This window comes from Vicugna pacos, chromosome 13, assembly GCF_048564905.1.
Source record: "Vicugna pacos chromosome 13, VicPac4, whole genome shotgun sequence".
Classification (NCBI taxonomy): domain Eukaryota; kingdom Metazoa; phylum Chordata; class Mammalia; order Artiodactyla; family Camelidae; genus Vicugna; species Vicugna pacos.
This window is the reverse complement of record NC_132999.1, coordinates 22,684,852-22,710,499: the sequence shown is the minus strand read 5'-3', so window position 1 is coordinate 22,710,499 and position 25,648 is coordinate 22,684,852. Positions and strand designations below refer to the sequence as shown.

The 25,648-nt window shown below is 39.8% G+C and overlaps 1 long non-coding RNA gene across 2 annotated transcripts in view; it reads left to right on the top strand.

Annotated features, from left to right (window-relative positions):
• LOC140700897 (uncharacterized) overlaps window positions 1–25,648 on the top strand; it is a 262,804-nt gene that overhangs the window by 210,519 nt on the left and 26,637 nt on the right. The gene's annotated exons all lie outside the window — the stretch shown is intronic.

The window sequence follows — 25,648 nt, the reverse complement described above, 5'->3', positions numbered from 1 at the left end:
GCAAATGTTCATGTCTTTGCAGACACAAGGCTTCTGTTCCTCCATCCACAGTAGGAAAATAATATTTTTATACAGGCATACGGTAATAAGACCCAGTTACCTTCAAATTCTTACACTTGCAGCTCACTGCCAACTGTTTCCTGCTCCGCCACCAACAGGTGCTGTAGCATAAACCATTTAGGAGACATGCACCTAAAATGCTGTGAGCTGGTGAGCTCTCCAAAAACAACGCTCCTTTTAGAAGAAATAACAGCTTCTCATAAATATCCCAGCCCTTTAATGGTATGCTGGAAAGGTTGTGACAGAAGACCTCTATACTTGGTGAATTATGTAAAACAGCAGATAGCTTCAAACAGAGTTTATTGCTCAGCTCTGTCTCAATTTAGACCTGACTGAAGTACATGGAGGCAAATTTAGCCAAATCTGAAATCTAACATCAGAATCACATACTTTATGCCTCCCAGACTATTCCATGAGTTTAAGGGGAAGGTGCAGAGATGGCAGATGGCAGTGTGATAGAGCTAAAAAGCTTTTGGCTTTAGAAGTCATGAGTTCTAGTCATTTACCAGCCATACGAGCCTTGAGTATGTCACTGAACCTCCTTGCTCTTCAGATTTTTCATCTTTATAGTGAGAATGGTTAATAGCACCTCAACTTGTTTTGCAAGTCCTAAATCATTCCTAGTGTGTTTAACACCTCATCTGAGAAACCGAGTGTTCTCTTAGGATGATAAGAAGCTGATGGTTCTAACTAGGTGATACTGAGTGGGGATTTGAGGATCACGGACTCTTCCATATTGTAGGTACAAGGTATGTTGGTTTTACATGTATAAAAGTGCCTCTGTATACATGGAAATGTTCTAGAAGAAATGTGGGATTTTCTGAGCAGAATGGAGTTTAAGATTTTTTTTTTAATGGGACATGTATCCTTTTGATTATGCATTTACTTTTTAATGATCAAAATGTCTTCTTATAGATAAAGCTGTAATTGAGCAAATGGGGTTGAGGAGAAAAAAGACACAAGACTGCTTTCCATAGTTACGAGAGGGAAGGGATTCCTGTTTTATAGGCTGAAGCAGGAAAAAAGAGAAAGGAGAATATTGTTTCCTGCAGTTGCTGAATTTTTGTTTCTCAACTCCTTGATCTTAACACTCAAGCCCAAGTCACTGCCCAGTGGACTGTCCCTCTTGGAGGCAGAGACCTGCAGCTCAGCAAGACAGTAATACCCTTAGATTGGTTTTTTCACCACGAGCAACCTCTGCTCCTGGGATGGTAGGTAATTCAGCTTTTTTCTCCAGAAGCAGGGATGACCACACTAGTTGTTCTCATCCATGTGAACAGTGCTCCCACCCCCAGTCTACACAGCAGCCTTCCAACCAGCAGGATCATGGATACGAGTCAGTATAATATACCAGTTTCATTGACTAAAGGCCACACTGCACCCCAGGCTAGAACATTCCCTGCTCCGAGGCCCATTTCAAATTACGCACAGGCACGTTGGCCAACATAGCACACCAGAGGTTACATAATGAGTCCAAGTGACAGCATAGAAATATATAAATTAATGCAGTGCCTGGAATACAAAAATTGCCCAGTTTGGACAATATGAATCAATCATCAAATTCACAGAGTGAAAGGGAATTCCCAAATTTAAATTACCGTTTTAATTACAGTTCAAAAGAATTCAAGTCCAAAAGAATTCCTCTCCTAAATTTATCTTTCTAATCAGTCTCAATCCAGTAGGGTAGAATCATTTCTTCAGTAGCTGCAATTTCCAAAACTTTTAAGCTGAGTCATTAGAACCCCAAGTATCTAACAAGCCTCACCTTTCAGAGTCTAAATCATTAATAACATGCAAAAGATTATTTAAGCACCAGAACAACATCTAAGAATTTAAAAAATCCCACATGCAAATCCCTAGTCCCATAACAGTTACCCAAGCAAAATTATGTTGACAGAGCTAGGTGCATAGCACGTTTTAGAACCACATGACTATCAACAGCCAAAGACCATGGCAGACTTTTGATTTTATTACGTGGGGGACAGGAAACTGCATGTAACTTATGAGGACGAGGATGGAGGGGACTGACAGAAAAGAAAGAGAGGTGTTTTATTTTTGTAATGTTAAAACAAATTGAAACCTTTTTTTAAAATGTAAACCTAAACTTACTGATAAGTGATATCTCCTAGGTGATATCAAAATGGTTAGTAAGTTGTGGAACTGGAAATTTTAGTAAATTGAATTTCAGATAACTTGGAAGATTTCCTGGCTGATTGGATTCTCTTGAACTCCACAGTGCCTAGACAAGTGTTATCACACATTAGATACCTTTCAACATTGCCTGCAAAAAGCCTTGATAAGCATGTACCTGTATATTAACAGCTTCCTCATACCATTAGGGTCAAGTTCAAAAATCTTTACCTGCTTATTAACAGTCAGATCCTTAAAGCTGAGAACCCTAAACACAGTCAGTAACTTTTCAAGCTCACATGTCCCTCACTATTCCTACTCTTCAAATGTACTGTGCCCACTACCAGGCCTTCACACCTACCTCTGAATTGCCCTATTTGAAGTATTTTGACAAGTGCTTTTATATATTACTGTATTTAATCTTGATAATTCTCTTCTGGGGTAAGTCTGAATGTCTTCCTTTACCATTGAGGAAACAGGCTCAGAAAATAAACAGCCCAAGACAACACAGCTAAAAGGGAAAGGTGTGAGAACTTGAACCCGAAGTTAGAATAGATTGAAAGCCTAGTCTCTTAACCATTTTACCACCGCATAGTAGGGGATGATAGTTGAGATACGACAATAAAACTTGTGCTCTTTCTAAAATATAACTATGTTTCTTGGGTCATAAACCATACATGTTCATTACATTATAGCTATATAAGGCTTCCCATATAAAATGGGAAAAAGTGTGTTTCCATTTCTGGCAATATAGGGGAATAGATAACCTGAAAATACCACTACTACAGAATACCTTGATACTCCCTTGAGTAAAGGATCAGAGGATGCATTAAATAAGTTGCTTAGTCTGGCAATAATGTGTAGAAAGAACTGGAGTGGGGTCAAACAGAATAAAAATAGCCTTACCACAAAATATTTTCACTTGTTTTTCAATTATATAGACTTGGAAAGTTTTCTAAACTTTGTAGGTAACCCGACAGTTAGAAAGTGGTATATATAAATGTATGCATGTGCAACTCATTTTTTAAGCAAAGTTTCCTTGTTTGTTAAGTATTTTCTCATCCTGTTAGTTTGAAAAATGCCTCTTGTGTGCCTTCCTAATTTGCATACCACTCCCCAGCTTGTCTCCTGGATGTCTGCAGTTTCAAATTCTAACACGTGTGCATTACACAGGCTGCTAGGTAGAGGTCAATAGATGTTACTATGAAAAATATTTAAAAGATAAACGGTCTGCCTCTAACTGCTTATTAGCAAAATATACAATGTTCTACTTTAGATCCTTCAGTGAGTGAGTCATGTGGGTCAGTCCACACATTGGCTGGTTAGTGTATTATTCCTGCCAAATCATCCAGTTGAGATGGGAACATTAATTTATTTGAGCAGACATGTGTCTATGTGGCTTTAACAAAACAGCCATATGCTGCTCCAATAAGTAACATAACAAAGAAAGCACAATTAATGCCAGAACCTACCCTAGAACTTTTGAAAGGAATGTTCTTCAGCCTTACTTTTCAGTGGCATTTCACTTGTTCTAATGATCTTCTGCACCAATCTGGTCCAACACATATTGCCCCAATTAAGTGTGAATTCTGTGATGTTTTACATTAGCTTTGGGTTTCCTTCCTCTCTTTAATGGATTTTAACTAGGGGATTTAAAGCATAGCCATAGATCTCTGCATGTAGGCTCCCCTCCTATACCCAAGACTTTGTGGGGAGGGGTCTTGTCTTGCAGGGTTGAGGGAGCCAGGTATTACTAAAATCCCTTGGCCAAATACTATCTTTAATTGAGGTCACTACCAAAGCTAACCCTCAGCTTGGTATGACTTTTCCAAAGTTAGTGACATTATTTTTGTAAAATGAAATGTACTCTACTATAACTTTACTATATACAGAACATTCAAAAGTTTTGAAAGTAGGAAGAGGGAAAATCTTTACTTGGATTACCCCCAAGTGACCACTGTTAAATTTATTGTGTGCATTCACTACTGCAATGATTTTATGTGTAATTTTTTCAATATAATATGGTCATGGATTGATATACATGCTATTTTTGTGTTAACAGAAGTATAGTCCCACTTTTTTAAACAAAAAAATTTAATGGCTACACCAAGTATTCTTACCCTAAATATTTTCAGAAAATTGGGTTGTTTCCAATATTGCACTATGACAGTAAACACAAGTGTTACTAAACTAGTTGCTTTTGTATCTTTCCAGAAATGTCTATTAATTTAGATGCATTAATGTATGTGTGTATTTAATACAAATGGGCTTATAATAACCATATTCTTTACTTTGTTATAAAAAAGTATCAATGAGAGTATTTTGTCGTAGTGGCCCAGATTCTAGAGCCAGGTTGCCTGAATGGAAATGCAGCTTCAATACGTAATAGCTTTTGCAACCTTAGCATATAATTTTATCTGTACCTCAGTTTTCTTATCAATTAAATGAGAATAATAAAATAGTACATACTTCATAAAATTGTCAAGATTAAATGACACATAGTAAGCATAATACAGATGTCTTGTTATTTTCCAAATCTCACTTTTAACAGTAGTATAATATTCCACAATATGGTTGAACTGCAAGTCATCTTATTCATGGACATTTTACATTCTTATCAGTCATATAGCCTATTAAATACAAAACTATAATAAAGATCCATTTAAATATATCTTCTACACATGCATGAACCCACCTGTTATATCCATAATTAAAACGTCTTAAAAAAATTGCTGAGTCAAAAGAAAAGCATTCATTTTAAAATTTGCCCTCTACTATGATCATAACCAATTTTACTTCTACATTGCTCAGTAACTGTCTCCATACTCTTTAGCTAACACTGGTTTTTCTCAATAGTTTCATATTTTGTTATTTCAGGAGATAAAATATGTTATTTTGCTTTAATTTGCAGGCCCCTCATCTTGTGTGTGATTTAACATCTAATGATAGATTGTAAGGCCAGCTCACTTTTTTTAAACTCTGGGAACTATAGAATAATGTCCTTTGATCATTTTTTAAAACTGAATTGCTCTGTTTTTATTTGTAAGATATGTTATAGAGTAATCAGTGTTTTGTCTTAAGTGTTGAAAAACTCCTCAGTTAATAATTGTCTTTTAATTTATGATACCTATTTCTATACACAAGTTCTTTATTATTTATTATTTTTAAATAATTGGAATGTCATAATTAGAATAGCTTTCCCCACTCTAAGGATACTAAACATTACTGGATCAATTAAGACTAAAATGTTACCCATTTTTCAAAAGACCTAAATAGATATTTCTCCAAAGAAGACTATCAGAGAAATGCAAATCAAAACTACAATGAGACATCACCCCACATTAGTAAGAATGGCCATCACTAAAAAGTCCACAAAGAATAAATGCTGGAGAGGATATGGAGAAAACATAACATTGGTATAAATGTAGTTTGGTGCAGCTACTATGGAAAACAGTATGGAGATTCCTTAAAAAACTAATAGACATACCATGTGATCCAGCAACCCAACTCCTAGGCACATATCAGGAGAAAAATCTTAATTTGACAAGATACATGCACCTCGATGTTCAGAGCAGCACTATTTACAATAGCCAAGACATGGAAGCAATGTACAGATGATTGGATAAATAAGATGTGGTATATAGAATAGAATACCACTCAGCCATAAAAAATGAAATAATGTCATTTGAAACTACATGGACAGACCTAGAGATGGTTATACTAAGTGAAGTAAGTCAAAGACAAATACCATATGATATAACTTAATCTGGAATCTAAAAAAATAATATAAATGAACTTATTTACAAAACAGAAATAGACTCACATAGAAAACAAACCTATGGTTACCAAAGGGAAAAGAAGTGGGGGAGGATAAATTGGGAGTTTGGGATTAGCAGATACAAACTACAATATATAAAATAGATAAACAACAAGGACCTACTGTAAGACATGGGGAATTACCTACAATATATTGTAATAACCTATAATGAAAAATAATATATAAATATGTATGTATAACTGAATCACTATGCTGTACACCAGAAACTAACACTGTAAATCAACTACAATAAAAATGTTTCCCATTTTATCTTCTAGTACTTGTATGATTTTTGTATGTTTATATTGTGTGTGTATCTATCTAGAATTCATTTTACTAAAATAATTAATGTATAAGATTAAATATATATATTTCCTCCAAAACTCTTTTCACTACTGTCTTGAAATGCTATCCTTCTCAAACTTTTAGAAATTCATTTACTTGGGACCTTTCTGAATTCACTATTTTTTTTTTCATTATTCTGTTCTTGTTCCTGCCTAAACTAGTTTTAAGCTTAGAAAGCCTTCCACCTCTGACAAGAGTTTTAAAAATCACCTCTATTTTCTTTTGCATTTATTGTTTTATTTTTTATTAAATTTAGTTCTTTGAAAGATTTGGGATTTCCTTAAGGTGCTGGTCCCATTTTTATTCCTGAAGAGGTGAAAGATCAAATGTTTTTCTTCCTCAGACTTTTCTTAACAGAATATATTTATCAGGAATTCTTAACAGTTTTCTTGTGCATGCTCAGTCCTTAGTCTTTATTGTCAGACTTAACACCTTTTTTTTTTTTAACATCTGTTATAAGGATGTTAATATGGTCATCTAAATCACTCTCAGAAGAAGAAAGAGGATCTAAGGGAAGTGCTAGGTGCTGAAAAGTCATTTAATCCTTATAAGAGTTCTATTATGAAGGCACTGTTATTTTCTTATAAATGACTAAATAAACCCAGGAAGCCACAGACCAACTATCTTGTAAATAGCACAGTCAAAACTTGAATACAGGTCTATCTGGTCAACCTCAAAACCCCATGCCTTTTCTCCCATGCTGCACTAAAGTCCTTTCATAATTCTACATAATGACCTAGTGCCCTATCCTAGATCCTAGGGATCCTCTTATTACAGTTGTCTTTATTATTTCATTTAACAGATGAAGAAAAAGAATTAACAGTGTTCTTCTATGTCATGGTTTAGCACCTCAGTTTTTTATACATACACACAATATACTGCACATATTTTTAAAATTTACATATATGTGCTGTTCATTGTTTCTAAGAATGTTTAGTTTTAGCTTTTTAAACTTACATAGTTATCAAAGGAATAAAGCCAACCACAAAATAAGAATTAATTAAAAAAGATACATACACCCTGCTATTAACAGCATATAGCACCTCAATTTTTACAGAGGGGAATATAGTTTAGGAAATGGGAAAAGTTTTCCTACAATATAGGATACTTTTTAAAACAATTTTTAAAAGATTTCCTATGATGTGTCTTCTCTGGAATTTATCATCCTTTTTCCTAAAAAATTATTCACTGAAAGTGATTCAAACATGAAGTAGACCTTCTGTTAAAACTGTGCTTCCTCTTTCATCAGTCAGAGTGGACTTCAACTGCTTTAGCAGAAACTTGAGAACAGTACCTTAAATGGTAAGAGGTTTTATTTTTCTTCAGTAACAAGACACCTGGAGGTAGTCCAAGGTTGGTTCAGGTGCTCAAGGAAGTCACTGAAAATCCAGGATTATTCTAGCTTCTATGATTGCAAGATGGCTATTTTTCTGTCAGGCCTTGAGGCTAAATTCCAACAGAAATAGAAGACCAAAGGCTGGTGCCAGCTGAATCTCTCCCCTCTTATCAGAAGAACAGTAACTTTTCCAGAGGACCCATTTAATGGGCTTATCTGTATGTCATACAGCCATCAGAAGCTACAAGACAGCCTGAGAAATCAAGATTTTTCAACTGAGTGAAGTACTGCCTATGTATTATTAGGTACTCTTGATTAGGAAGAAAGAAGGAACAGATATGAAACGCTCTGTGAAATCAGCACTGAGCACATCCGCTACACGATCCCAGCAACGTGATGATGGCCCTAAAGCAAACCTCAATCATAAAAACAAGTTGCTATCATCATCATAAGGAAAACTATTAGAAGCTAAGAAGAAAAACATTGTGAATGTCTTAAATAAGACATGATTAAATATATTTAATAAGTATTCATAGGAATATAAATCATTATAACATTTTTTATGTTTAAGGACAGCATGAAAGACATTAGAGGAGCAAGCATGGGTTCACACTCTATTCTTTCCTAACTCTGTGATCTTAGAACATTCATGTAGTCTTTTCTCTCAGGCAAGTGAAACTTCATTGCCCATAAAATGATATCAGATCAATAAAAATAAGCAACAGAATTAAGCCAGAATTTCACAGAAAAGGAAACAGGACAAGCCAATAAACCGAAGAAGGGGTACTCATCTTCATTAGTCATCAGGGTAACGCAAATTAAAACCACAGCAGGCCGTCACTTCGTACCCATGGGGTTGACTAAAATTAAAATCTGATAACACCAAGTATTGACAATGATGTAGAGCAGGATTTGGCAAACTCCAGCTCACCAGCCAAATCTGATCTGCCACCTGCTTTTGTACAGCCCATGAGCCATAAGTGATTTTTACATTTTTATAATGAAAAGCATAAAAAAAAATCAGTCTTTCACAGAGAACAGTTGATCAATTTTGCCACTTGGTGCTAACGCCTAAAATATTTACTACATGGCTTTTTACAGAAAAGGTTTTCTGACCCCTGATGTGGAGCATAAGAATCCTCTTATACTGCTGGTAAGAGTGAAAATGATAAAACCACTGCAGAAAGCAATTTTGTGTATCTAGTAAGATGAATAGGTGCAAACCCCAGGACCTAGCAGTACCCTAGAGAAACATTTGCCGACTTGAACAACACCGTGTACAGCTGGGGGAAAAAATGGAGCAAACCCAAATGTCCACCAACAACAGACTGAAAGAATAAAGTGGAATACGACACACAGGGAATACTGCTATCAACACCAGCATGGGTAAATCTCACAGAGAGGGTAGCAGGCAAAAATACAAGTTCTAGAGTAGCTCTGTCCACTAGAAATATGTGAGAAACGTATTTAATTCTTAAATTTCCAGTAGCCAAATTAGAAACAAAATGGATGAAATTTTAACCATCTATTTCATTCAGCCTAATATATCTCCACAGTTATTATTTCAACATGTAGTCAGTATAAAAATATTGATAGATGACATTTTTATATCGAATCCTTAAAATCCAGTGTGGATACCTACAGGGCATCTCAACTCAGAATAGCCACTTTTTAAGTGCTAGTAGCCGCATGTGGCTAGTGGCCGTCACACTGAACAGCAGTTTCGGAAGATGCAAACAATAAACCCTATTTATAGTTCATCGCTCACAGTAAGCAAATCTAAATGTTATATTATTTAGGGAAATATGATACGTGGTAAAACTACAAAGAAAAGTGAGGGAGTGATAAACCCAAGATCCAGATGGTTGTGAAGTCTGGCGGTGGAGAGGGGGGAACTGAAATGGAGAGCTGGTTCTGAGGGACTCAAAGGTGCTGATAGTATCTATCTTGCAAGTTTGATGGTAGGTGCATGGACGCTTTTTTAAAAATTATCTGTTATGATTACTATTTTGCACCTATTCAATCTTTCATAAAAATTTATAAGTAAACCCCTGTATCGGGTGGTGACTGTAAAGAGAAGCTGTAATACAACCACTTGCGCAGAAACTTTTTGATCAGTAGAACAGAATGTAACCCGACAAGTGAGTATCTATTATCGTTTCTTATAATTTTATAATTGGAAGGTCCGTATGTGCACAAGTTGCCACGAGGTAGAGACTTTAAATTGAGAGAATTGAGCAATACAAGAGAATGTAAACTGTTAGTTGATACCCACAAAACAGAAGAGGAGAGATGGAGAAAAATCAATGAGGAAGAAAGAAATCTGCATAAGTGGCAACGGAGACATGTGGAAGTCTTGAAGGGTGACCAGCTGTTGCATCTCTAAGATTTGTCAAAAAGACTTGTGGGGGAGAGTCAATTGACAGGAAGCTGTCATGGAGGGTTGGGAGGGGATGGGGGGGTTGACATCCTCAGGGGTGGGATGGAGAGCAGTAAACTATACTGGGAAAGAGCCCCGGGCAGATGCAGTGCTCAGAGCAGGTCCTAATCTGCTGCACAGACTGTCTGCACACAAAGAGCTGCGATTGGCAGCAGGAGCGCGTGCTTGGCAGAGTCAAGGCGGCTTCTTTTTCTGGCTCTGCCACTCTCCCATCTTACCCTCTTCAATAGCTGGCTTGAGGCAGAAGAGCTGAGCTCTCTGCAGTGCATGTCTTTCTAAGATGAGGTGATGAAGACAGCAGAGCATGCACGGCCCTGTAACAGGAGCAGAGAGCTGTGCGGGTACCAGGTCCTGGCTCTGGGTGGGCAGGGGGAGGAGCCACAGTCAGGGACGGTCAGGGACGAGGGCCTACGCAGCTCTTCCCAAACAGTCTGCCATAGAGGTAGTTAAAAGTGGGTAGAAAATTATGTCCCTTTGGAAGATCCCAGGTTCATACAGCTACTAAACCTGCAGAAACTGGGTTAAATTTCACTCAGGCTGTGATTTGAGAGAACTCTGGCAGCCATGTTACAGGAGAAGAAATAAAAATGCTTCTTTGAAAAAAAAATGCTTCTTTGATATTCACTATTACTCACACATCATAGAGTCCTTAAAATCTGTGCAAAGATGCCTGCAGATAGGGGGTTGGGGGGGTCCCTTGGGAATATTCAGTCAGAGAATCTGCAAAGCCACTGACACCACAGTTTAGAACTAATCCCTCCTCAGCAGGCTCGTATCTGCCATGTCTTCTCCCTCTTGGTGTTCCTCACAGAGGCTAGGAAAGCCACTGGATCAAGGCAGACACTCAGCAAAGGAGAGTTGACAGAACACCTACATAAGTGTGAGCCAGCGTGCACTGTCACCTGGCCTGTTTGGTAAGCCCCACCGCGTGCCACCCAGAAGTCACTTTAGATGCACGACTCCACTCAACTTTCAGAACATGCCCCAGAGAGACACCATTTTCTCCATTTCATAGATGAGAAGGCTGGCCTCAGAGGAGTGTACCTTGTCCCCAGTGCTGAGCTGTACTTGAACTCTTTTTAACCTGTCAGATTTCAGAGTTCAGGTTTGTCCCACTGCATCATGCTGTCTACTCAGTTTACTGAACATGAACTTAGTGCCGGTTAGTACCTATACTTAAAGTCTTAAAACCACTCTGAAAGAAATCTATTCGTAATATTATGCTTATTTTGTTAGAAAGATAATGAGAATGAGGGGTTATTTTTAAAAGCTAGTTCTCCATAGAGGCAAAGGCAATCATTTAATAACACACTTATTGAAGATTTACAACATGGCAGGCAGGGTTCTAAGTACTTCAGCATGTATTTATGTATTTGTCCCCAGAACAATTTTTTTGAAATAGGTATGGTTATTATTCTCACTTGTCAGATGAAGAGAGAGAAGCACAAAGAGGTTAAACAATTTATCCAACATTATCCAGCTAATGCAAAGTAGGACTGGAAATTAAACTTCAATAGTAAGACTCCATTGGCTGAAATCCAGATCACACCACCATAACTAATATGTGCCAGATACTTCCAGGTGAAGAAGTGACCCTCGATGCCTGATTAAAAAAAAAGAGAGACCCTACATAATTACTCTTCCCTTTACTTCCTTCCATACATACTCTCCTTTCCTGAAAGAGTGAACTGATACAGGAGACGTGGAAGAGAAGGAAAGTAAAGAGGGTCCACAGATTTGATTTCTCTGTGTTCATTCTTCCCCCAGACGATTGGTCTAAGGCAATTATGGCAATTCTAATTCTGACAAATGAAATGTAAGAGGAAGTCTCTTGGGGTTGCTTCTGAGAAAATATTCTGCATTCTCCATAAAATTTCACTCTGTTCCTCTGTATGTAGTTATTTTTGGATGTGAGGGATGGGGCTGTGGTAGACATTGTGGTACCAGCCTGAGAGTGAAACAGCCCTGAGGAAGGTAGAGCTAAGAGATGAAAAGACTCTGGGCCTTGATGATACTGTTGAACCAACAGGACTTCCTTCTCTTATGGAAATAATAATTGTCCTTACTGTTTGAGCTGTGTTGAGAAGGGCTATCTGTTACTTGCAGCCTAAAACATACTGACTGAAACAAAGGCTATTCTTAAGCATATGATAGGATCTAGAATGAAAAATTGGGCTTGAAGAAAGATCATCCTTATCTGTAAGCCTCAGTCAGCCTTAGACAGCCTGGATCTCTGTTCCATGTAAGTGTGCAAGCAGGGGCTAGGCTACCATTTGTAAAACAAATATATTAATCAGTGCAGGAGGTTGACCCAAATTATCTTAAAGGCTTCCAACTCTAGTTTATCTTCTTTCCATAAACAATATAAATAAAGTTTGTAAGTTTTTATAATTTGTAATTACCAGAAACAAGTATACATTTAAGAAAATCAGTAAAAGCCATATGTCATAATTTTAAGACAGCCGGTTTTTATATTCATAGATTAACAAATAATCTAAATAAGCAAGCTATGGGGTCCTGTTCTGGTGAGTCACTGAGAAATTAATCTGAGAATAGTAGGATTTCCCAGGTCAGTTAAATTTCTTTCTACCACTTGCCTTTACTCTATCCTCCCATCAAAATCATCTTTTTTTTTTTTAAATACCAGTGCTATGTTTTAACACTTTTTTTCTTCTTGTAAAAGCAAAGCTAAACTCAAGACATCCTTCCCCTTGAACCCAAGCACCTCTCTGGCTTCTGCACCCATATACACATGCACACCAATTACTATCTGTATCCTAGACTAATACTAGACTGGGTTCTGTACTAGAATAATAGCCTCAGGCCTGATAGGGCACGTGAACCTGGTCTAATCACATCACATATGTCGTATTTGGATCATCCTTCTAACCTCCCAAGGCTAATTTGCATGTCTTTAGGCATGGACACCTGCTTCTTCATTTGGTAACCTGATCCATTTTAAGATTTCTATGACTATGAGAAAGTGCCTCTCAAGACTCAGTAGAAATCTGTAGTTTTTTTTTTTTTCCCTCTTTGATGATCTCAGTTCTTTTACCTGCAAGGCCACATAGAACAAGAAAACTCTCACATGACAGCCTTGGGTGTAGAAAGAGGATAGGGTATAGAAAGAAAAGCTCTTTCCTGCCCCCCTTAACTATTCAGTTTCAGGTGAATATCACTAGTTCCTTCAAACACACCTCCAAGTACATTGTTTGAAATTTTCCTTTTTTTCTGTCATCATAGTCTAATTTATATCAAAATCCCTCTGAAAGGGTGGTGTCCAAGCTGAACACAAAGTTTGTCCTGAGCACAAGTTCTAGTTACTTGGGATAGATTTTGTGTTAGAATTTGTATGACAGGATGGCAAATCCCTGCTGTATGTTTGGCTGGCCCCAGTTGAGTTCAGACAATGAAAGGCACTGGAGGGAGATCAGTGTGGAAGGACTCTGTGCCCCATCCAGGTCCCATTCATGGGCAGGGCTCCCACACAGCTCCATGAGGACTGGCTTCTAATGGCTCATTGCTGCTCCTTTTTCTAGAGTACCATCCTTGGCTGAATGAAAAGTCATCCAGTAGAAGAGCTTACCTCCCACCCGGTGGTTACCCAACATCCACTAGGTGGCTGACACAGTAGCCTACATCTCAAGGCAGGATCAACTCTCATGTTCTAGAACTCTCTGTGGGATCAGAGTGAAGCTAGACTCTACATCCTTCCTCAGCTCCTCTCCAGCCTCATCCTACCTCCCACACTCACTTTCTCTTGAGAGAACGCCTTCAATAAATCAGGAGTATCCAGAACACTGGTGTGGGCACTCTCCCAAGAAAGCCAACTTAAGACAAAGTATTTCTTCTCTGCTTCTACACCATGTCGGTGCCACCTCCCAGACAGAAGTGGTATCTCTCCAGGACCCCAGCTCTCCCTGGGATCAGTATTTCCATTGTCTCCCCTTGTCCCTTCAGCCCTGGAGGTGATAACGGTTTCTTGACGTTACTATTCACTTGGTCCCTCAGACTCGTTTGTTTCTTTAACCCTGCCCATCTCTGGAAATGATCTTTTTACGAGATCCTGTTCGTTGGAACCATCTGTGGTGAACTGGCTTCCAGCTGGGGTGAGGCCTGATACAGCTGGCCAGTACACATTCACCTGAAGGAGTCCTTTTGTGATGTTTTGAAAATACGATTCTCCTCCATTATTGTTCCTTAATTATAAGGTATGTCTGTTTCTCCACTTTTTGAGCCTAGATTGGCCTTGTTTCTTTCTCTGGCCAGTGAGAGGTTAGCATACATTAGCTGGGACTTGAAACGTGCTGCTGCCCACTGCAGCTTACCCAGTGCTGCTCTCGGGAACTCCGTGATCACCGCCATGTGAGCAGTCTAAGCTACTCTGCTGGATGACAAAAGACACTTAACCCAGTCACCCCATCACCCCAGCCTTTATTCTGCCAACTACTAGACATGTGAATAAGGCTCTCCTGAACCATCCAGCTACCGGCCAACCCACCAGATGACGGCAGGTCCAACAGAAATCAGCCAAGCTTCTGGTCTGGCCCAGACCAGAACCACCCTGCTGAGCCACAGACTCAGGACCTAAATACATGGCTGCTGCTGTTGTTTTAAATCACTATTTTTAGGCACTGTGTGTAAGGCAGCCAGAGATAACCAATACATCCTTGGCTAATATCAAATAAACCTCAAAGCTGAACACACTATGATGTCTTTATTACTGTTTTTTATATTTAGCTAGTATTTGTCTGAAGTTTTGGCATCACACACTTTCTCATATAGTGTCACATCTGATTTTCTAAACTATGTTTGAGCACAATCAACAGACAGCATTCAGCTATTGTCAGCAATTCCAGGTTCTTCCTCAGCTACAGGGTCACCTCCTCCAAAGTCACACTCTTCAGTATATTTCACATCCAATGACCAAGCAAATCAGGAGTATACAGTAGGTCAGAGCATTCTGTACACACAAAGGACATCTCCAATAGGCAGAATTTATTCTGGAGCTCCCACTGGGTTGGCTTAAGCCTTTAGTCATTTTAGGGAAAAAAATTAATTATGAGAAAATGATCAACCTAATGTTATGTTGATGAATAGAAAAAAGACCAGAAGGATCTATACCAAAATGTTCATTTCCCACATCCTAACTTCATCTTATATCATTTCCCTGAAGTGGACAACACTCCATTCAATCTGCCCTCTTTCTCCCCAGTCTTCACTCTGTCTCCTAACATACAATAGGGCCAGGCAGCTCTATCCAAGACTCTCCCTTTGGCTGTCTCGTTCTCATCTTCAGATTTCACTCAGACAGAATCACCTTGGTTAGAAACCCATCCTGTCCTCCTTATCTAATGCACTATTACTTTCTGAAACACCACCTTACTTATTCTCTTCACACTTGATCACAATTCACAATTGACTTATTTATTTGCATATTTTCTTTCTCCCTACCCAAAGAAACTCCACAAAAGCAACAACTTTGTCTAGTTTATTACTGACACCAAGTGCCCAGCAAAGCACTGGTATGGAGTAGGCATTCAATGAATACTTTTGCAGGAAAAAGCCTTTTGTATGGTGGGATTTTAGTTCATTGTACTCTTTTGGAGGATATTCTGTCTTCTCCAAATTTTCTAAAATGAGAAAATGTTATTTTTATGATCCAAAACAACTAACATTTTACAGGATATTTAGTGGGCAAATACATCATGAGATCCTGCTCTCCAAAAAAAAAAAAAAAAGGCTTGAATGTTATTTAAGGAGCAATTTATACACTTGGAAGGAAAATAAACCATTATGTCCTGTGGCTTGTGCTGTGCCCAATTGGAAGAACAAGGGCAGTTACATCCCATCTTCCAATTTCATGACTGCATTTCAGCTTCCTATACGCCTTGCCTGGGGGACAGGGAGGCAAATGGTTTAGAGAAGTGAAGATGCTGCTGCTTAATATATCTTTCTTATATATATTTTGGCACAAAGGTTTTCCCAAAACTGGAAAAGCCACTGGCAACTGAAGGGATTTGCCTCCTTTTGTTGAATTAATCAGGCAAAGTCAGTGTTTATGCATTCTCAAAGGACAGCTTCGAGAATCAATGTAAACTCTTGCGTATGATGAAGCAAGTGTTTAGCTGTGATCCACACAAAGGAGGCAAGGCTAATAGTCATTGGGTGCCTCCTCCATGGCGTTTCTGCTAACCGTTCAGAACATTCTTCCACATTTTACATATCTGCTTCCTGACTTGGAACAATTAAGTAATTTACCTGTAATAACACTGCTAGCAAACAGCACTGGAAAATGAAAGTCTCTGAGATGTCACAGTTGAGAATGTTTCCAAATCAATCTATTCTTGAAGTTTTTACAAGCCACTTCGAGAGTTTTCATCTCGCTTTGAAACCCTTATCTGCATTTTCCACTGAATCCTCAACATATGGAAACAGTTGAGGTGCTACACATTTGGTCATTACTCTCTTCCCCAATTTCATATCTTTAAAAAAAAAAAAACTTCTGTAATTTGATTGTATTTATCCACCATGACACAGCCTGCAAGCATTTTCGCCATCACTGAGTATTTATAGATGCTTGTTAATTCAAATTGTTCTCAGATGAGATGCACACTTCTCTATGAGCTCTGTTTTCTTACTTTCTGATAAAAAAAAAATAGAAGATAGAAGGGCTTTTTGGAAAGGCATCATCAATGACTTCCAGTTCCAATGAGCTGAAAAAGGCAAAGGATCATAGTATAAATGCCGTCACAGAGAACCTTGGTGGGGGTAAACCCCATATGATACTAAAAACAATGTATTAGTGATGACAAAAGTCTCTTGATTTGAGACAAAATGCCATTTTCTTCATAGGGCCATCTCTCCAGCTAAAATTTGTTGAGTGAAATTTCATCTAAGCATAATGGGACTTGGTTGGAGCCCAAAGTTAAAGTGGGAATGTGGGTTTGGGAAACAGGTTTTGTCTGAGATCTCAGACACAACACTGGAGCAGACAGTCAAATCAGCCCTGGGAGTCCATTTGAGAAGGTACTGAAAAGTCAAAAATCTGCTGCACTCCAGAAGCAAAGAGGAGTTAAGAACCAGGAGTAAGTGAGAATTGAAGAGAAATCTGAGGACCGGGCATGAAAAATACCTCCTGAGTTTTCCTTAGCTGTTTGCCACTGCTTCTGCCAGAACTAGGTAAAACCTCATGGCTGGAGATACCCCATTGCTTTTAAAAGGTGACTGGGAAGAAGTCTTCCTTTGCTTTTAGGTTCTATGTGGCTTGTTCCCTCCTACCTCTCCAGCTTATACTGAACCAAACTGTGCCTCCCACTCTATTTCATCCATAAAGCTCCCACTCCATAGTCATCTGAAGGGCTGGGGTTGTTTCCACTTTCTTCTCTTTTCCTCTTGCCCTTTCCTTCCCTTTCTGAACAGTTCACTCCTGTAACTATGAGATGGGAGCCCAGAAGGTGAGATGAACATGCTCAGCAAAGAAGAGATTGACACGGTGACACAGAGAGGGATTTGAGCCCAAGGAGAGTGTGGGGTGTGTCTGATTACAGCTGCTGAATCCTGAGAGGGTTAAGAGGGTGTTGTGGAGGTGGCTGATCTGCATGGGGTTTCAGAGCGTGAGCCAGGTAAGGATGGCTTCTACATTCCCACTTGGGAATGGCCTGTGTAGGGGGTCAGAAGCTAAGCAACGTAAGGAAGTCACCTCAGTGGGGCTGGGCTGGTACAGGGTGCTCAAGCCCAAGTAGGCTGGAAAGGACGTGTGCGTGGGAGGAAACCCAGAATAGGGGGCAGAAGAAGTAAAAAGTAAGTACGGTAGAGACGACATCCATTCACCAAAGGGAATGGCCTGGGGTGTGATACCAGAGCCCAAGCAAATAAGACAGCTGTTTCTTTAGAGAAACATCTCTTCAGCCTTGCCCGAGTAGGGTGAGCCCACGCACACAGGAATGGTCTAGTGCGTAATATCAGAGCCTGAGAGCATCCATGTGGGAAGGATGCCTGCTTTGGGGTATTAGAGAGCACGCATAGACAGGAAGATGGGAGGAGGGGACAGCCAAGGAAACTGTTGGAGTCTGTGCATACTGGGGAGTGTTTCCACACACTGGGAGAGCCTGACACAGGTGTCAGAATAAAGTGAGGGTAAGGAGAAGATTTGAGTGAATGGGAGGCAGCAGAGACCCAGAGCAGGATGTTGAAGCCCATGGTGGGTAAGAAGCATCTCTGCATGGAGAGGGAGAGGTCTGTGGCAATGGGAGACTGGTAGCAACAGATGAATTAATTAAATTAAAAAAATATTATTTCATGTGTACAATGTTATACCTCTATTTAATGTGATAAATCAGTGTTACCTCAATTTAAGAAAATGAGAATGTTTGTTTTATAAAAAATTATTTATCTTGCTTGATTGAAAAAAAAAAAGGAAATATGTTAAGGATAATGAAAGGCAGATAACTCACTGTTGGAGAAGAGAGTTCCAAACAGACAAGAATAAAATAAAGTGAGCCATTTGCTGTTGGATTGGGACTGAATTTATCAATGTGAGTTCGTAGTTTTCAATATGTACAGACAGATTTTACATTCAAATTTATCATTTTCAGACATTTGGGCCAATAAACACAAATAAGAAAAGACAAAAATAAACCAATAAAGAAAGGGTTAGGGTGTTAGTGTCCTGGACGGGTCAGAGCTAGTACTGAACTTACTGCCTGATGCTGGGGGCCAAGAAGGTTTGTCAAGTTCACTAAGTAGGTATTAGAAACACCTCAACAACGGTCGCAGGCTTGTGGCTCCAAATGAGGCGAACCACCCTAAGCCATGGGAAGAACTCACTACCTGTGAGAGAACTGTTAGTCTGCACTGTGCCTGGCGCGTGGTCTAAATGCACACAACATGTGCCCTGGGGGAACCTCAGATAGAGCAATAGAACACTAGTCGTTCAAACCCCTTACAACACAATTACTAACATGCCTGCCTTCCTCATTCGCTGTGGTTATCGAATTTTTCCTCCCTCCGCAAGTCTGCATGCCTGTACTTCCTGTCCATTAGCCCTATTTATTTAGACACTGTTAGAACCAAGCTCTCAATTATTGTGAGGTTCCAATCATTATTCAGCCTGAACATCTGGGAACTTAGATCCAAGTAGAATTTCTGAAGAGAAGAATGAGTTTGGGTTTAGCTGTGTGGATTTGAAGATGTCAGTGGAAATTCCCTTGGACTTTTGCTGACAGGTGGGAAAGTGAGAGGGCAGCGGCCAAGGCCAGAACTATAGGCTGCCGCAACATTCCAGAGAAGAAAATGTTGATGGTGGTGGCGGTGGTGGTGGTGATGCGGATGTGGGTGATGACGGCAGTGATGATAAATCTTTATTAGGTTCTTTCCACGTGTCATCACTGTGCTAAATGCCTCATGTGTACTATCTCATTTAATCCTCACATTAAAACTCTAAGGGACACTTGTCCCATTTTATAGATGCGTAAATGGAAGAAATGAGAGATTAGATTTCTCAGCTGTTCACAATTAAGTAGTAGAACCAGTATTTGGACAGTCTACTCTAGATTCTTATTCATACTTTTAAACCATTTTGTATGTACTATGTTTTAAGGAACAAGCAGAGAAGAAATCATCTAAGGGCCAAGGACTAGATTTGAGGAGCAAGGACAGAAAGAGGAACTAGCAAAAGAGACAAAGAAGGAGCAAACAGGGCAACAGGAGGGGAACTAGAGAAGACAATGCCCAGAGGCTGAAGAGGGAATTTAATGAAGGTTGATCCAGAGGGAGAACCAATGCCCTGGTGGAGGTTTTGGAGAAAGCCCTCAGATCGGGTAACTAGACACCAGGCGTGATCTCAGAGATGATCATTTCAAAATCGATTTCATGTATTTCAAATCATCTATCTACTATCTGTTCTCTTACCTTCTTTCCATTTCCTAAAACAGTCTTCAACTCAACACTTCGAATGGACTTTAGGCCAGAACTGAAATCTGCAGTTTCCTCCTTAGCTTCTTCCGAATGGAAGCACCGTTCACATAAGAGCAGGGAAGTGGGACTGAGATGTTGATTTCCAAGTCCCAATTCCAGAAAAACCCTCAGAATGAAGCTCCTGAAAAAGCATTCTCTCTAGCCCAGAATAGCAAAGTATGCCACTGGAAGAAGGCACATTTTCCACACTGAAGGAAAATGGTTGGTTGATTCTCTCTTCTCTCTCCCTCTGCCCCCCACCCACTCCTCTAACACACACACACACACACACTCAAGAGAGAACAAAATATGCTTCCAGGTTCTGAAATATACTCAAGAATCATTGTGATTTATAGTTTGTTTCTCATTCCTATTGAAGTAACAATAATTCTGGCCCAAACATGGTAGAATTAATCACTTCTCTAATCTTGACATAGTACGATTTCATGTAAAGTAGTGATTCATCAGAATGGGAACTAGATTTCTTCAGAGTCCTACTCTTTCCCTTTCCCTACACCAGGAATAAATTTGAGCTGATCTAACTCGGTCATTTCAAAAAGCTGAAGTTTCAAGGAATTCGTTCTCACTAGGGATCTCTACATATCTTCAGGATCTCTACCTTCAGTAGGGTTCCTCGGAGTGATTTTTGAATTTTGGCAAAGTTAGCTTTGGTCGTGCCTGCCTCTACCATTAGTTTAACTTCCATTATACACATTCTGAGGGAGAAGAGGAAAATAGGCAGATGAAGTTCACAGGTAGGTCAGTCCTGGATGATTTGGTAAATTAGTTACAAACCCACAAGAGGCCACAGAGTGTAAGAAACAAAACCTGGACTCAGAGCCAAACTTTCAAGAGTCAAGACTTCCTGGATCTGCTGTTACATATATTATGTACTGGGCTCATTCACCTGCAGTCACCGCATGGTACTGTATTTGCTTAATTATCTGTCTTGTCCACTGGACCCTGAATTCCATGATGACGAGGACCACGCCTGTTTTTCTTAGCATTAATTCCCAACCCCAACACAGCACCCAGCTCTAATTTAGAACCCTAGGCTTGAACCCTGAAACACAGTTAATCCAGGTGTCCAAAGCATTTACCCAGGAATGACCTGAAATGACTTTAACCCGTTGTGTAACCTTTGGCAAGAAGCTATATCTTCTCTGCATGTACATCTTCTTTTCAAAAGAGGCCACTGATATGGACCCAATCTATTTCAAAGGGTTGTGGTGAGTTAAAGAGCAGTAGATATTCAAATATGCCATGCAAATGAAAAGTCTTACCTCCCCATAAATCTTTTATCTGGAATGTCTAACAGAACACATAAGCATTCATCAAAGGGTTATATCCAGCATCCTTTAAAGTTCATTCCAACTGTGAGATCTTATAATTCGACAGTTCTAACAATCGCTGTAGTATGTTTGGAGTTACTTATGTCTAGGTGCCCCTACTGAAGGATAAAGAAGAGATATGTTAAAACATGTCTTTGGGGTAACTAAAATCTTTCTCTGTTGTATGTTTATCTTTGGAGTATTTTCTAACCCTAAGCTAAACCATCTAGACTATTATTATTGAACGTTTTACTGACTCTAAACCTCACATACATAACAATAACAGGCTCTAATATGGTATATCATAATTCACAAAAAACACTTTAACTTACGTTATCTCGTTTAGTTTTCTAACGTCCGTTATAAATGTTTCCATTTTACAGTTGAGGAACATGAGAGTCTTATATGCCATGCTATTTCCCTAGAATTGTGTTGAAAAGTGGCAGGAAAAGGCGTTATCAGGCACTTTGGAAATGTCATGACTGATGATATCTGTGCAGATTAGATTCAGAAAGCCCACTTCTCCCCATTCCTCCCCAGCTTGAAAGTTTCTGTTGGGTTCCGTTGCTGCTGTTAACAGATGACCATAAACTTAGTGATTTAAAAGAACATACATTGGAGGTCAGAAGCCTAAAGTGGGTCAGCAGGGCTGTGTTTCTTCGGGAGACTTTTGAGAAAATCTGTTCCTTTTCCAACATAAAGGATGCCTACATTCCTTGGCTTGTGGCCCCTTCAAAGCCAGTATCATAGTATCCTATCTCCTCTCTTACCTCCTGCCTTTCTCTTATAAAGGTCCTTGTGATTATATCTGACCCATTCAGTAGTTCAGGATAATCCCCCATCTCAAGATCGTGATTTTACATCTGCAAAGTTTATTCTGCTATGTAAGGTAACATATTCACAGAGTCTGGGGGCTAGGATGTGAATATCTCTGGAAAGGGTGAATTTATTCAGCATTCCACAGGTCCATCTTACAAACTCACTTTCTTTGCCCTCAAATGAGTTGCTCCAACATTAGACACAACCAGCAATGTTTAGCAGCACACTGTCATGGGGAGGATTTGTCTTCAGGATAGAACAGGTTGGTTTTAAACTTGCTTGTTTTCTATTTGATGACCTTGATGTTATCATCTATCCCTTTTAAGTTTCCATTTTTTCTATCCAGAAAAAAATACACGAAATAGGCTATTCTAATCCACCTGAACCTAAAAAATGAAGTGATTAAGAACCTATTAGCTGGCCTGTGTTGGGTAGTAGCTGCATTTATGGTCTTGTCTTCCAGCTGACTCTGCAAGGTACTTGTTTTCTTATCTTTATGGATAACTGAGTGCCAGAGAGGTCAGGAAATTTGCTGAAGCTAAAATGGAAGGAGAAGAAGGAGAAGAGCCTGGATGCGGACCCAGGTCCGTCCCTTCCAAAGCTGCTATTTTTATGATCATTTCAGATTGTTTTCCTCAAAAGACCGAGGGGGCGAACAATGAGACCATGTTTGTGGCCATATTTTCACATGCAAGTGCTACTTGGGTGAAAGGTGTTTTAGTATTACTGCAGGTAAGAAACTTTCCTCTGGCATCTGACTGTGCCTGTCAACATCCTAACTGTGGGTGCATCTGCGTCCTTCCAAAATTGATATTATTTGAAGAGTAAAGTCCATCTTATATCATTAAGTTAATGTTTTTTCATTTAAAGTGGATTTTCAAAAGGTTTCCAAATATGTGATTAAATAACCTCAAACCTCTTAACCACAGAAATACCCGCTGGGAAATGCCTAGCCCTGGGCAGCTACAATTAGGACTAGGATGGAGAAAAATGACACCAGACATCAGTGGGGTTTCTTTAATCCTTGTCTTCTGAAAGCTCCCTGATTTTTTTCTCCTCTGAAACACTTTCTTTGTTTCTACAGATGGTAATCTCCCCCTACTGGGGCTGTGTGGACCAGCGTGCCCTGGTCCATGCATGCGCACAGGCTGGCACCTTGCTGGTTTCTAGTGCCCCTTGAGCAAGCAAAGCTTCTGTTTCAATTCACATTGCTTCTGACACGTAAGAAAAAAATATTCTGTCCTCTATGATGTATCACCTCAAGACCTCATGTTGATATTTGCTTACTACTTTCCTCCTTAAAATAGGATACCACTGAGACATCACTAATGGTGGCCAAACACTATTACCTTAAAAAAGCAAAAAGGACTTGGGTCACGCATAATGGGGAATAAACACAGATCCTTAGTGATGAGCAGCCGAAGTGCTTATATATTATAATATCACCAGATTTTATTCTCAAGCATCCATCTTTTAGCCCATTTTGCTTCCTCTGCCTGGTATGTCTGTCTTCCTTCCTGCCTGGTGAACCCCAGGTCATTCTTCCTGGCTTCTGTCATTAATCCACTTGCGATTTTTTTAATCTAATAACTTATGCTACTGATACATTTGAATACACACATTTATTTTATTCTGAAAGCAAACATTAGGCTTGTGGATCAAATACCAGGCTTACTATTATTTACAGCAATAACTGTATTGGTTCCTTATGCTGAATTCTGCCCCTCAGGCAAAGTGATGAGAGCAAACAGCACGCTGCAAGTACAGAGAGAGAAATCCCAGAATTATGAATCCGAGAACTTCCATAGGAACCACTGCACAACTGCTCTGCTTTCTTTTTGAGGTGGGAGGAGAAACGTTTCTTCATTAGTATAAACAAGTAACTCTCCGGAAAAAGTCTCAAGGTTGTTACAGTCCCCTGGGATGTAACCAAGTGGCTCCTGGATCCAGTGAGATGAACCTCTGACTCTCTCTCTGGAGCATCCCACTATCTTAGAGTTGCTAGTCCTTTGACCCAGGTTGCAAGAACTTTTGTTCAGAAAGTATATGATCGTGCAGAACCATACATATATTTACCTGACTTCCTCATAACCACCATTCTCAAATCCCCCAAGTGTAGTCACTCACCCTTCCTGAGCGTCACCTCACTCTCTCGTAACCTTTGTCGATCTGCCTAGAACTGGTCTCTACCTCCAGTCCAACCACAGTTCCTGACATAAAGCAAACCATAAGTCAGGGTTTATTGAATAAATGGATGAATAAATATTTACTGAGCCGTCGTATTGGGTAAAAAGCAATCTGATAGAGAATTTCAACAGCCAGGCACTTTTCAGTGACACTTACAACAATACTTTGGAGTAGGTCCACGTGTCTTATTTTCCCTGTGGGGAAGTGGACACTTAGCGAGGTAAGGAAACACTCCTGAGGTCACACAGCCAGTCAGTGACAGAGGCGGGATCCGAACTCAGATCTGTCTGACCCAGCAGCTCTTGTTTTTAACTATGATTCCTTGATCGGATCCCAAGAAACAATTCAGTGTTTTAAACATGACTGGGTTCCCTGATAGGGAGATTCTCATGCACATGATTTACTGAAAGGCTTATTCTCAGGAGAAAGGGAATGCCAGGACCAGGACAGGCAGGAGGGAAAGCTCAGGATGTGCTCTCAGCTGAAAACCAGCCTCAGCCTGACCCTACAGCAAGCTCTGGAGTGTGAATTACACCGCAGTTAGCCCTGTCTCCAGGCCTCCTGCGGCCCCCTGTCAATAATTCATTTTTCTGCAGTCCTCCCCCCAGGATATCAAGGGCTATAATGTCCTGGGGTCCCAGGGCATTTCTCCAGGGAAAGAGACAGCTCTGTGCTGACACACAGAACCAAAGGACGGTTGTGTTGGCCTTCAAAGGGAGACCCAGGTAGGGTACCAAGAGCGTCCTTCCTGGAAGAGCTAGGATGCGATAGTCACACCCCTTTGTGGACGGGGTTCCAGCCTTCTGGCTCCAACGGGATGTGCACTCCAGCTGCCAAATGAGTCTTGGCTGTCTTTCCTCTGGGTCAGCACAGCCTCAAGCTTTAAACTAAATTGGTTGTTTTTTGCAAAAGAGGCTCTGGCCCTGAATCTTGCTGAAAATGTTGGGGCACTTTGGGTTCAGGTTGCCAAAATATGCACTTGGCACTTCTAGGCAAGGCATTCAAGGAGGCCTCCACCTGTACAGCCTTGGAACCCGCTGGAGCAGGCTGCTCCTGGGGACGTGTTCCCCAGGCAGGAAATGTCAATTAAGCACCTGTTAACATATGTAACGTCGACTGCCATTGTTCATTTCAATAAGCAATTTTTAATCATCTGTTTAGTTTTCTTATTTAAACATCTGGGTGTCAGGCAGCCCTTTCATTCATTTAAAAGCTAAGGAATTATC